Genomic DNA, 15,021 nt, shown 5'->3' with positions numbered 1-15,021 from the left:
ACGATAACTCTAGTAATACATGTATAGCCCTTAATACACGATAACTCTAGTAATACATGTATAACCCTTAATACACGATAACTCTAGTAATACATGTATAACTGTTAATACACGATAACTCTAGTAATAAATGTATTACCCTTAATACACGATAACTCTAGTAATACATGTATAACCGTTAATACACGATAACCCTAGCAATACATGTATAGCCCTTAATACATGATAACTCTAGTAATACATGCATAATCCTTAATACACGATAATCATGGTAAAACATTTAAGACCATGTGAACACGATAACCCTGGTAATAAAATAACGGTTCTGAATATATTATAACCCTTTTAATACATATGCAACCCTGTATACGTATGGCAAATATTTTAATACATGTATAGGAATACTTGTATAAATGATATAACGTACCCTGATGATACCTTGTATGAATACAACAACGCTGTACACACGCGTATGATAACCATATTAATACATGTGCGACTCTGTATACATGATAACCCTGGTAATAAATTACGACCCTGTATACATGATAACCCTGTTAATACATTACGACCCTGTATATGTGATAACCTGGTAATACATTACGGCCCTGTATACATGATAACCCTGGTAATAAATTACGACCATGTATACATGATAACCCTGTTAATACATTACGACCCTGTATATGTGATAACCCTGATAATACATTACGGCCCTGTATACATGATAACCCTGGTAATTCATTACGACCATGTATACATGATAACCCTGGTAATACATTACGACCCTGTATACGTGATAACCCTGTTAATACATTACGATCATAAATATATGATAACCCTGGTAATGAATTACGACCCTGTATACATGATAACCCTGGTAATACATTACGACCCTGTATACATGATAACCCTGGTAATACATTACGGCCCTGTATACATGAAAACCCTCACCTGGTAATACATTTCGACCCTGTATACATGATAACCCTGGTAATACATTACGACCCTGTATACATGATAACCCTGGTAATACATTACGACCCTGTATACATGAAAACCCTGGTAATACATTTCGACCCTGTATACATGCTAACCCTGGTTATACATTACGGCCCTGTATACATGATAATCCTGGTAATACATGACGACCCTGTATACATGATAACCCTGGTAATACATTACGACCCTGTATACATGATAACCCTGGTAATACATTACGACACTGTATACATGAAAACCCTGGTAATACATTTCTACCCTGCATACATGCTAACCCTGGTAATACATTACGGCCCTGTATACATGATAATCCTGGTAATACATGACGACCCTGTATACATGATAACCCTGGTAATACATTACGACCCTGTATACATGATAACCCTGTTAATACATCACGACACTGTATACATGATAATCCTGGTAATACATTACGACACTGTATACATGATAACCCTGGGAATACATTACGACACTGTATACATGATAACCCGGGTAATACATTACGGCCCTGTATCAATGATAACCCTGGGAATACATTACGACACTGTATACATGATAACCCTGGTAATACATTACGACACTGTATACATGATAATCCTGGTAATACAGTACGACTATGTATACATGATAACCCTGTTAATACATTACGACACTGTATACATGATAACCCTGTTAATACATTACGACCCTTTAGAGGTGATAGCCCTGATAATACATTACGACCCTGTATACATGATAACCCTGATAATACATTACGACACTGTATACATGATAACCCTGGTAATACATTACGGCCCTGTATACATGATAACCCTGGTAATTCATTACGACACTGTATTCATGATAATCCTGGTAATACATTACGACACTGTATACTTGATAACCCTGTTAATACATTACGGCCCTGTATACATGATAATCCTGGTAATACATTACGGCCCTGTATACATGATAACCGTGGTAATACAGTCCGAACATGTATACATGACACCCCTGTTAATACAGTCCGACCATGCATACATGATAACCCTGGCAATTCATTACGACCCTGTATAAATGATAACCCTGGTAATCCATTACGACACTGTATACATGAAAACCCTGGTAACACATTACGACCCTGTACATATGCTAACCCTGGTAATATATTACGACCCTGTATACATGATAACCCTGGTAATTCATTACGACCCTGTATACATGATAACCGTGTTAATACAGTCCGAACATGTATACATGACAACCCTGTTAATACAGTCCGACCATGTATACATGATAACCCTGGTAATACATGACGACCCTGTATACATGATAACCCTGGTAATACATGACGATCCTGTATACATGATAACCCTGGTAATACATTACGGCCCTGTATACATGATAACCCTGGTAATACATTACGACCCTGTATACATGATAACCCTGGTAATACATTACGACCCTGTATACATGATAACCCTGGTAATTCATTACGACCCTGTATACATGATTACCCTGTTAATACAGTACGACCCTGTATACATGATAACCCTGTTAATACATTACGACCCTTTAGAAGTGATAGCCCTGGTAATACAATACGATCCTGTAGAAGTGATAGCCTTGGTAATACACGACTAGTGGGTATTGGTATGTAAATACTATTTATTTCCATCTATGTATATTAATATCACTTTTATGTATTGTTATTAGTATTTATAGTTTGCTGCCCATTGCATTTTTGAAAGGGACGTTTTTAAGTTGTAACAATGTGTGTCCAATTCCTTCTTTCAAATAAAATATGTTTAAACTAAACTAAATACACGAATAACCTGTAAAAATGACGACCGTTGAAATACATGTATGGCCCTGTACACAGAATTGCCATGCTCATATCATTTTCCAGTGTTTCGTCGTATAGCAGTTGGCTGTTCAAGTACGATTGCACGGGTATACGTACGGGTTATGAATATTCATTAGTCGTTTTTTGGTTGCACGTGCTGTGCGTGTCATGTTCTTAGTTCTGAAAATATTTACTTTGTGACAGAAATAAGGAAGAAATTCAATGTATTTAGTTGCGATACTCGTTAATATTTTGTGATATTTTAGTGGACGTATTTAGTAGTTGGTAAAAGTAGTTTTCCAAGCGAGAAGCAAAACTGTTTTTGTGTACAGAAAACGAATTGCAAGTGTTATATAGTGTTACCCTAGTAAGTAATCTTATTGACTCGTTACATGAACGTTTCATCTTGGTAGACACACGCCGCCCCCTTATTGTCAGTTTGGTTATGAATAGATAATTCTCCGTAAAAATGTCCTTTCCACAATCATTCACAAGCTTTCCGCTCCCTTAAACCTGCCCCGATAGCGTGCTATGACGTCATCGCAGCACAGAGGTGTTTAGGATTGTTTTAACCTGGTTGGTGTCTGCTGCGACTGGGAACTGTTTTATGGTAATCACTCTCTTTGAATCCGCTGCGTGGCATGCGTTTATCCGATAACCATGTTTCTGACGACAGCAACTTTAAACAACTTACCCACTGGGATATCTTATACCTGTTGACTCTAAACCAACATGATTCTGAACACTTTAAAATCACCCCAGTGTAGAGGCGTGAGAGCGTTACGGCAATCACTTGTCACTTCCTAACGAAAAAAAAGCACAGACATTATCGTTTGTATTCTAACGTAGAAGGCAGAAAGAAGACAGTGATATAAACGTTAACTGGTGTTCTCAGTATGTAATGTCAACCTGTATTTTAAGGCCGAAAAACATTATACGTTTCAGGTACCCCGACTGACCCCAGTTTTCACCTCCGACCCTCACAGTTTTATCTCGCTCGAATGCACTATGCGCCAAAATCGTAAGCGTCTTTATGACACCTCTCAAATTCACGGATATGTATCGAAACCAAAATTTAAAATGAATACAATTGGTCTTAGCAAGTATAAGTGTTTTTGTAATTTTTTAACTTAACTCTTTCTTAAAAATCCCTATCGATCTATCCTGTATTCTTCAGTCATGTTCCCTAAAACAAACATCATTTTGCCTTATCAAAATGGCAAACATCTTTAGCATCCTTTCTAATAATGTATGGAAAAAAAATTGATTAAGAAATACAAATATCTACATTATTAGATTTTTTTCTGCTGTTTCTTTTTCTTTTTCTTTATTTTGACAACTGGTTTTGCCGTTGTTTCATGCTCAGCCATTAACACAAATTCCAGTTTTCATAGTATATCTCAATCGGTACCTCTCTACCGATTCCTTCAAAGCTTTGTATTTATTTCAACAAATTCTATTTCATTTAGAAAAAGGATTGAACAACAGGCATAGCCTATACTAGCTCTCTCCTAAAGGTAACAATGGGTGTATACATATATATATATATATATTATATAGTATGTTGTAATTTTGAAATTTCAAAGTTTATTATTTTAAGTATGAAACATAAAATGTTTAAATGTGAGATATGAGTTTGGAAGTAAGGACAACATTTAAGAGTTGTTATAATATATGAAATAGTGTATTCACTATGTTTTCCAAATTTGTTAGCGCCTCGAATCCAGCATCCATGACAGGATTCCCTCCACTCATGGGATACAGACCAAAAATGTCGATATTGTCTTATCAGCCACTGGTCATCCACCCATGAGTTTTGGGGCCAGTCATGGATACTGCATTCTGATTTTCATAGTTAAGATAATTACGAAAGAAAGAATTTGGCAGATTTTGAAGTGTTGATGGATTCCAATCAATATTTTGTAGCGATTTGTTAATAAATAGGTAAATCAAGGATTTTATTTTACCCATTTTTTCTTTTCTTTTTTTTACAACATGAATGATCAAATTGAGTGAATAGAAAGATGCAAACTGAGGTTTTGAATTGGTCCACCATTATGAGATTGTCCTTGCTTAGTAGTTATTCTATCACATAAAACAACACTATGCAATAATTATGATGAATGATACAGTGAAGACGAAACATACAAAACATATGCCTTTCAGATCAAAAGGGAAAAGGCGGCCATAGGAAAAGGAAAGGGTGATGATAACACACAATGTTTATTACGTAAAAGCACAGTCGTAACTGATGGTCTTCATATTTAAGAAACATAATATCAAATCAGAAATATATGATGTATTATATATGTGGAAATCTATGTGTAGCTGTGACAAACTCGGCAGTACATTCAAATAAATTTACATTGATTGGTTCATCACAATCACCACAGCCAGATAGAAGTACACCCAGAGTGTAGTGATTGTGATTAACATCAAATAATTTATCATGGAGGGTTTTACGTGGTTCATCATACTTGTTACAAATGAGAAAAAAAGATGATGTACTGTTTCATGGGCATTACGGGTACACGTTGGTGATTCAAGAAGATGATCTCTGTGTAGATCAAAACCAAGAATACTTGAAGAATTTCTAAGTTGGCAGAGTAGGATGTTGTATTTTCTATCACCTGCGTTGACATAGGTAGAGTTTCTACGTGTGTCTAGTAACATGATGTCATTTACAGCTCTTCTTAAAAGTTGTTTAAATTGGTATAGTGATGTGGTGTTAGTCAGGTCAAACCTTGCTGCAAGTTCATTATAATCTTTAAGTGAAGACGGAATAAAGCTTTTGGCATAAGTATTTGTTCTGCACACAGGAATTGTAAAGATTCTTTCATTTCTTAATAGGTATGAGTTCATATTGTTGAAAAATGGTTCAATTAATCAAGTTAAATAAGTGGGTGCAGTTCCTGTAAGAATTTTGTACAGAAGAATAAGTCTGTGTTTTTTCCGTCTTGCAGCAAGGGTGTCCCAACCAAGTTCACAATAAATTTTATAGTGTGAGGTTCCTTTACGCAGTCCTGTAATTATTCGAGCAGCCTCTATTTTGATATATTCAAGTAAAGTTTTGTATCAGGCTATTTCTATGCCATATGCTGTTTTTAATCGGAGTAACTTTGTAGATATCAATTTCGCTACATTGTTTTGTTGGTCAAATGATGTCTGTCCCAATTACTGGTTCATGGTCAAGGTCAGGGTCTGGATTACTGCTGGGCCAGAAAATGCTTCACCACTTTCAACGAAATTAAAAAGAAATCAGATAGCTAAATAGCTATAAGGAAAGCTCCACTCCACTCCTCATGCCTTCTCATCGAAATTTTTACCAAATACCATTCTGCTAGCGTGGGGAAGACACTAACTTTCCATCTACTACCGTGGAGAAGACACTATCTTTCCATCTGCAAGCGTGGAGATGACACTATCTATACATCTGTAAGCGTGGCTATGACACTATCTTTTCATCTGCTAGCATGTTGAAGACACTATCTTTCAATCTGCTAGCGTGGAGAAGGCACTATCTTTCCATCTGCTATCGTGGAGAAGACACTATCTTTTCCATCATTCTTTCAGACTGGTATGACCTACTGCAGCAGATACTAAGTACCTATCGGTTCTCTCGATACCTTAAAATAAGCGGTTCTCCATATTCATTAGAGCTCTTTATTTTATCCCATCTGCTAGCGTGGAGAATACACTATCTTTCCATCTGCAAGCGTGGAGAAGACACTAACTTACCATCTACTACCGTGGAGAATACACTATCTTTCCATCTACTACTGTGGAGAAGACACTATCTTTCCTTCTGCTAGTGTGGAGAAGACACTAACTTTTCATCTGCTAGCGTGGAGAACACACTATCTTTCCATCTACTAGCGTGGAGATGACACTATTTTTCCATCTGCTAGCGTGGAGCTGACACTATCTTTCCATCTACTACCGTGGACAAGACACTATCTTTCCATCTGCGAGCGAGGAGATGCCACTATGTTTCCATCTACTACCGTGGACAAGACACTATCTTTCCATCTGCTAGGGTGGAGAAGACCCTACCTTTCCATCTGCTAGCGTGGAGATGACACTCTCTTTCCATCTGCTAGCGAGAAGATACTATCTTTCAATCTGCTAGCGTGGAGAAGGCACTATCTTTCCATCTGCTCGCGTGGAGAAGACACTATCTTTTCAATCATCCTTTCAGACTGGAACGACCTACTGCAGCAGATACTAAGTACCTATCGGTTCTCTCGATACCTTAAAATAAGCGGTTCTCCATATTCATTAGAGCTCTTTATTTTATCCCATCTGCTAGCGTGGAGATCACACTATCTTTCCATCTGCAAGCGTGGAGATGACACTATTTTTCCATCTGCTAGCGTGGGGATGACACTATCTTTCCATTTGCTAGCGTGGAGAAGACACTACCTTTCCATCTACTACCGTGGAGAAGACACTATCTTTCCTTCTGCTAGTGTGGAGAAGACACTATCTTTCATCTGCTAGTGTGGAGAAGACACTATCTTTCCGTCTGCTAGCGTGGAGAAGAAACTATCTTTCCATCTGCTATCGTGGAGAAGACACTATCTTTCCGTCTGCTAGCGTGGAGAAGACACTAACTTTCCTTCTGCTAGCGTGGAGAAGATGCTATCTTTCCATCTGCTAGCGCGGAGAAGACACTATCTTTCCATATGCTAGTGTGGAGAAGACACTATCTTTTCCATCATTCTTTCAGACTGGTATGACCTACTGCAGCAGATACTAAGTACCTATCGGTTCTCTCGATACCTTAAAATAAGCGGTTCTCCATATTCATTAGAGCTCTTTATTTTATCCCATCTGCTAGCGTGGAGAATACACTATCTTTCCATCTGCAAGCGTGGAGATGACACTATTTTTCCATCTGCTAGCGTGGAGCTGACACTATCTTTCCATCTTCTATCGTGGAGATGACACTATCTTTCATTCTGCTAGCGAGGAGAAGACACTATCTTTCCATCTGCTAGCGTGGAGAAGACACTATCTTTTCAATCATTCTTTCAGACTGGAACGACCTACTGCAGCAGATACTAAGTACCTATCGGTTCTCTCGATACCTTAAAATAAGCGGTTCTCCATATTCATTAGAGCTCTTTATTTTATCGGGTTTTTAACTAGCATAGCACTTTCATTTGCTAATTATCTTCAACTTATTGAAGTTGGGCAATATCTCCTAGCCATGTACACATGAAGGCTGTAGGTTAAGTCTCCAGGCGAGGAAATACTAGGTTCTTTAAATGATAATAAAGGCCTATCATTCCCGGTTAAACTTTCAGCCTTTAGAAAAGGCCCCTGGGTTTCCCCACCACACGGGCAACACATACTTTATACTGTGACGTTCCGCGCCATTGTTGTTGTCTGCTCCAGCCACTCGGAGTGAGGTGCTATTTTCTCATTTTTGAAGAGACCCTCCGAATAAGGGAAATATTACGGGGAGACTTGAGCGCGTTGTGGGAACATCCTGTTATTATTCCCCGTCATGTGATCTTGATCAATATAATCCAATCAGACACGCTGTGACGTATGTATGTATACATATACTATTATAAAACAAGTTACAGTTTCTGGACTTACTTATTTGATATAAAAGTCCGTAAACTCGCAATATGTTACCCTGAAATGAAAACTTAGTCAACTCCGTGCTATAAACTTATCGCTACTACTGGTACATTATTTTTTCAGTCCACTCATATCTTCGATAACGAAATTAAAAATGAAATACGTACTTGATTTACTATTTATATTAATAAAGAAAGAAACTATTTGATTATCTCTCCACGAAGTTAACACAATATCGTTTATGCCTCGTTTTAGATAATACTGTAAACTCATATTTCAGGGTTATGTTGTTCAATAATTTATTTGCTTACACACGCAACTTGTATGCCATGACGTTAAATCGTCCAAACCTAGTAACAGAATGTGTACGGGTCGTCACAATATATTTGGTGGTTTACATATAAATACCTTTAAATACCTATAATTAGTGACCACTTCAATTCTGCCCGGCTGCTATCTCGTCTCCAGATTAGGCTTATAATTCCCCGAGTCTCAAGGAATCAATCCTGACCTTGATGATGATCTTGTATACATTTTGCCCTTATTTTGACCTGAAATTGCTGTCTAATTATTGTCTTATTATACATCTGGGTATTCACAAGGACTAATGAAGTGAAACAATAGCACAGAACTATCAAATATGAATGATTCTAATTATGAGGTCAAGCGATACACGATGACAGGTTTATATAACAATGGAGTAGATATTGCAATTTAATTTGGAAACACATCCCAAACAGAAACTAATTACACAGTCATTATATGGATCGTGGTCTTGCTCCCTCAAGTTTACATTCATTTCCCACTTACACTGGGCAGCAGTAACGACATTAACAGAAAATTGATTATAGGCAATAATGTATAAAATTCGAATCATTGATATTGACCAATGCTTGTGGGTCTGGCAAGTATTACCCAATAATTGGAGGCAACCTTTAAAAAATCTAAATAATTGATTTGGTAATATGATTTGTATACAGGCAGTGTATTTGGATAGAACTACTTGCTGTGGGTTTCCATGCTCGTCACGTTACTCCTACAAGCTAGATGCATTACTGCTATTGATAACTCTAAGCAGCATTCCCATTTTCACTACTAGGCCTGATACACAAATCACACTCTCATCGGCATGAACAGCGTTTAAATGAGAATTACATTAGGTCCTAACCTACCTGCATCCAACATCTGTACAACCTGAAACATAAAACCTCACATAAAATGTTTCAAATAAGAAACAAACCCAATATTACAAGTCATACACAGACCGTACTGGGATAAGGACTCATATTCAGCACACACGCAAAACGCCCTACCTGGAATAAAGAATCGCTCAAAATATATTCCATTGTTCGTTTTCGTCTATTTTTTTGTAAATTATTTAAGGAACAGCTCATATAATAATAATAATAATATTAATAATGATTTGAGGTTCTTATATAGCGCTTTATCACACCCTAGTTCGTAGGTCGTCTCAAAGCGGTTCACAAATTATTATCCGTGGTTAAAGGGCCTTTGAAACCAGCCAATATCTTTCTCAACTCCCTGGGGAGCACACAGCCGGTGCTGCCATTTCGGCGCTCACAGCCACGTACTTATTTACTACTGAGTAGACTGGAACAAGCGGAGTAACGTAGCTTGCTCAAAGATACAACACTGTGCCGTGACGTGACTCGAACCTGCAACCCTTCGGTCACGAGCCTGGCGTCCTACCACGTGACTACCGTGCCTCCTTGTTACTATTATGAGGTGACGACTCCATTTGAGAAGTGTAAATTGAAAAGATGACGAAAGCCACCTATTTCAAGCTGTCTTTTGAATTTACACGTGCTCAACTGGGATGATCACCTGTATACAGTTATATCTGTATTCATTAGTCTGATCAGCGGACACAAATTTCATTTCCAAAACATATTAACGTGTGATCGGTTCAATCAGAATTACAGCATGAAAGGACCTGTTACAGGAACAATAGAGGTTTTTTTCCCGACGAACCAATTTAATCGTAACTCGTTACTTTTGTAGCACTCTCAGAGAATGTTTAAAACGATCAAAACGTCCCCGGGGCCTGTGTCATTACCTACTTAGTGTCGCCGACAACATCATTTTATCAAAATATCAAAACATTTTTGTGCGTTATTAAAATGATCTGTTTAAAGTAGGACCTACTACAAATTATGAGCTCAACTACGTAGCTCAATTGAATTCGACTGCAGGATAACCGAACTGTTTAGTAGTGAAAAGGGCGTAAAACCTCCCAAACAGCAGCTAAATATTGGACAATACAAATGGTATACAACCTTTGTGATATACGAAAAATGCTAATATTTGCAGGCTCAGTTTTAGCTATGTAAATGTTTTACCGAAGTGATACCCACTTCCGGTTCCTGTACACCAACATAACATTTATTATGTATATTATTTGGTATATGACGTTGACGTTAGTGAAAACGTCCGATACATCTGTTTTATATTGTTAACACCAATGCAAGATTCTGTAATTTTAACTTTTGATTCAAGTGGACATAAGAGCTTCCCAAGTTGATAATTATCTTCCTCAGTTTGTGTATAACATTTCTGTCAGTGGTCTACATTTCAATGGACTCTACGTATGAAATTGTGTCCATGTGTTTGGTCTCATCCCCATGTGTAAATGTACAACCAGACCCGATATTTACATGACCCTTAAGAGGATAAAGATGGAGAGAAGGGGTTGAAAAAAGGAAGTGATGCACAGACAGCATTGAGGAAAATCCTTTTCGAAAAGCAGTTCCTGAACAAAACTCCATACTTTCTACCTACGAGCACATGTGTTACCTATCTCAACAGATCTTAAGTACAGTTTACATGATCCATATGAAAACTCATTTCAAGGAAATATAGGAAGTTGTTTATTTGTCATGTTCCCAGACAATAACATGGAGTCTTCTTGTTTTACATTTTCACAAATCATTAAAACTGTTTCAGATAAAGTCCCTGTAAACTGTTAATATGTCAATGGTTTATCTTTTGGTGATAATGTCCAGTAAAATTTGCTATAGTTTGCTGATCTTGTTGAAATTACATTAAGAAGAAGTACGAAAATAATATAATATAAAAGACCTTCTTTTCGTTAGCCTTTCAGACTCACAAAACTATTGCTGTTGTGGCATATTTGTTGAAGTCTCCTTAAAAGGAAGTATTCCGGTATTAGTTGTGTATTGCATCTGTTTTCAGTGAACTTTCATGTCTGGTAATGATCAGAAATAAGTTTTTTGTTCAAGACAATTAGTGAGGGGTTTGCGTCGCACTCATACTGCAGTGCTTGCTGTGGAAGTGGTATCCCTTTCAGCCGCCGTCTGAATTTCTTTTTGGCTCATTTTAGATGGAGACATTATTTAAGATCGACAATTAATGAATTCCTAAAAGTAAGCTTTTCAAGACCAGTCAAAAACACAACATGGCGACGAAAAGAAAGTTTCACCGTGTGGTAACCGATTTATCATTTGCTCTAATTACGAAGTATTGAATACAGAACACATTGATTGCTTTATGGCATTTAGGCCAAGTCCCATTCTAGTAGGCGGCCAGCAATGCACAACAGACGTTGCCGATTAAAGACAGGTTTTAAGTAGTACATAAACACGGATATTCATTTCAAAGAAATTTCAAAACTATTCCTCTTGGATTTCAACCTATCTACAAAGTCACTCGTTTAAATTGGATATAAATTTTGTATACAAATAATCTTATAGTCAATTAGATTTTGTACTGCGATATCGTTATGCTAACCTTTGACATTTTTGCTTTATCCAAACGTGCACTGAACCGTCGCTCCAATACATCGTCCTTGCTGTCATATCCACCCATGCCGATTTTTCAGTTTAAGCGTAACAGCTCCACACAGAAGACCAACAGAGAAAATGTATCATAGAAATTATATACATGCTAGTTTCACATAAAAACATTCAACTTAATTTGTCATTTGCGCCAGAGCTTTGAATTTCAATACTAGACACAGTCTGTTAAACATAGATCAACGTCAAAAGCGAGGAAAATGGATTTCTGAAAAGGGACAGTTTTAATATAAAATCAAAGTGAAGAAAAACTGGAAAAGGCCTATTTAAGGTTCGTGTGAAAATGGCATGTTTGTATGGCTCAAGTGCGGAAACATCAACGAAAGGTCACACATTTGTCAGTCTTTGCAGTCCAATGGTTTCGTTATTGATATACATATGTTCTCTTCATCTTTGGGATATGACGTGACAAGACTTCAGGCTCTGTTCATACTTTTCGAATAAGCAAGTATTCAATCAAATTTTAGCAATTGTAATGTAGGTCATACTATCATAATATGGCAGTCTTATTTGTAAAGTCATTTAGGCTGTGTGTCATTAATGGCTTATATTTAAAGAAAAACAATTTGCAAAGAAAAAAACGTAATATATATAATTAAAGTTGTTACTTTTTTAATCTATCAAATTGTTGCAATAATGAGTCGTGTATTAAGATGTTTAACTTTAAAACCTGTTTGGACTGGGGTGGTGTATGTATGGTCTTGGATTTTTATTGAAAGCTTCAAGTAGAACGGTTAGGAGATATTTTTGTAGCGAGAATGTTTTGAGAATCTACATTCTTCTCCCAAAGTATTATTATAACCAGAATGTGCTGTAGATTTGGGCAGCAGTGGTATCTATCTCGGCCTATACATAGTAATAACCTGATAAAAAAATCAAAGGTAAGGAAGTCGTCAGGTAAATTGAATATTGAGTTATAAAAGTGTATCAAAATGGAAAGGAACAATATGTACCACATATGTTTTGGTTATTTCATAGGCTATATTTCATTTGAAATGTCTATTATTCTCTTTTTTTCCTCCAATATAAATAATTACATGCATTTTCAATAGCTTAATGCAAACATCTCTACATAAGTACACACAAATATCACAGAACATATACTTAAATATCAAATTACAAAAGTAGTTTTACAAATTTTTAACATAGACTGAAATAATTATCAGAATATGAAGTAACGATAAACCTGTTTAAAAATTCAGGTTGTCTATGCAGAAATCCATGGAAAGTAAACATTTTACTACCAGAGCTCATCAATGGTAACAATGGACAGAATGAACATCCATATAGGAAGTATTCCCAAACATGCAGATGTATAGCGTGAAAAGAAAGGTAACCATATATCACTTTAAACCTTTCATTTACATCCTTTGGATGCAACGGTAATTCTTTCTTAAACTCGTATTTGTTAGGATTAACTCAGCAACCCGTTTACGGCCAACCTTGGTGACTTATCGTTCACCTGCAGACTTTACCAACCCGTGGCAAAAGGTAGCCACTAAAATACGAAGAATGAAGCACCTATCTGGTATTTAGACTCGTGTCTACAGAATTCTGAAGCATATGTCGAAATAAAGAGAAAATATGCATACAGGAATATAAAATCCTTGTCAACGCTACAAAATTTTTACAGATAGTTTATTCTTTAAATAGCATAACATGTAACACGAAACATGTCAACTCAGAGAGTCTACAAGTAGGCATTGACGTTGGTTAGATCTGATGATGTCACACGGTCGAATCTGACATCACCAGAATATATGAAGAATACTTATCTAAAAGATCCACATTCTGATGTAGAAATCCAAACAAATGATTATTTTTACCGTACTATAAAGCCCAATTTAGACTCATTTTTAGCACTACAAGTCAAAGACATACCTACAAACTGTAAGCCTCCTTCCCAAGATAAATAGCGGTAGACTTAAATCTAGGGTTGATAAGAGTTTCGTCGGTTTATATCATAACTCATTTAACCCCAAATTACATTTAGAAATAGCATTTCAGAGATTAGATTAGTTAATTAAGTAAGCTTTCTACTGCTAGGCAGTTAACATGTCACTCACGCCATTGTGGAGTTATCTGTGTATAGTTATGTTTTGTACCCGGTAAATAGAATACTAAACGTATGATTCGGCTACTGACCGCGTTAAATCATTGATGCAGTTACTGTGAAACTGTGGTAGCTTGGTAATATAAGTTAATATAATGCAAGTTTATTACCTTCTAAGTAATTTTATTAGTTGATGATGAACCAACGCCCACACATGTGATTTATCACACTGGAAATATTGGTAATAGAAACAGTATGCCCTTCAAATATAATTAATTTAATAAGGGATACATGCTGATTATTTGATATCGACATATAAGTAACTGGAAGTGACCAATCATACCATGTGTTCTTGTTTAAGATGAACATAACACATACAGGTGATTACACATTTGCACATTCGGTAATATATAGAGAGTATGTCAGGATTACACTGCAGGATGTAACCTTGACATTGCGCCAAATATGTAGATGGATACGGTTAAGTTCATGCTTTGTTTCATCGAGTCAAGGGCAGCGCAATCTCGTGATCAGGAAAACACCAAAACGGATAAACAAGGTGAGACCTTGAAGGGATTACCAAATACTTAAAGGTCTCCATACACATTCTGAACAATGAGCCGACAGGTTTATCCTTAGGTACATATTGTAGTTCAACAATGTCAAGGGCAGGGTTTAAGGAACTACCGAATCCGCGGTTGTTGATTGTGTCG

Source organism: Mizuhopecten yessoensis, unplaced genomic scaffold (assembly GCF_002113885.1).
Source record: "Mizuhopecten yessoensis strain PY_sf001 unplaced genomic scaffold, ASM211388v2 scaffold641, whole genome shotgun sequence".
Classification (NCBI taxonomy): domain Eukaryota; kingdom Metazoa; phylum Mollusca; class Bivalvia; order Pectinida; family Pectinidae; genus Mizuhopecten; species Mizuhopecten yessoensis.
Note: the sequence above shows the minus strand (reverse complement) of the source record.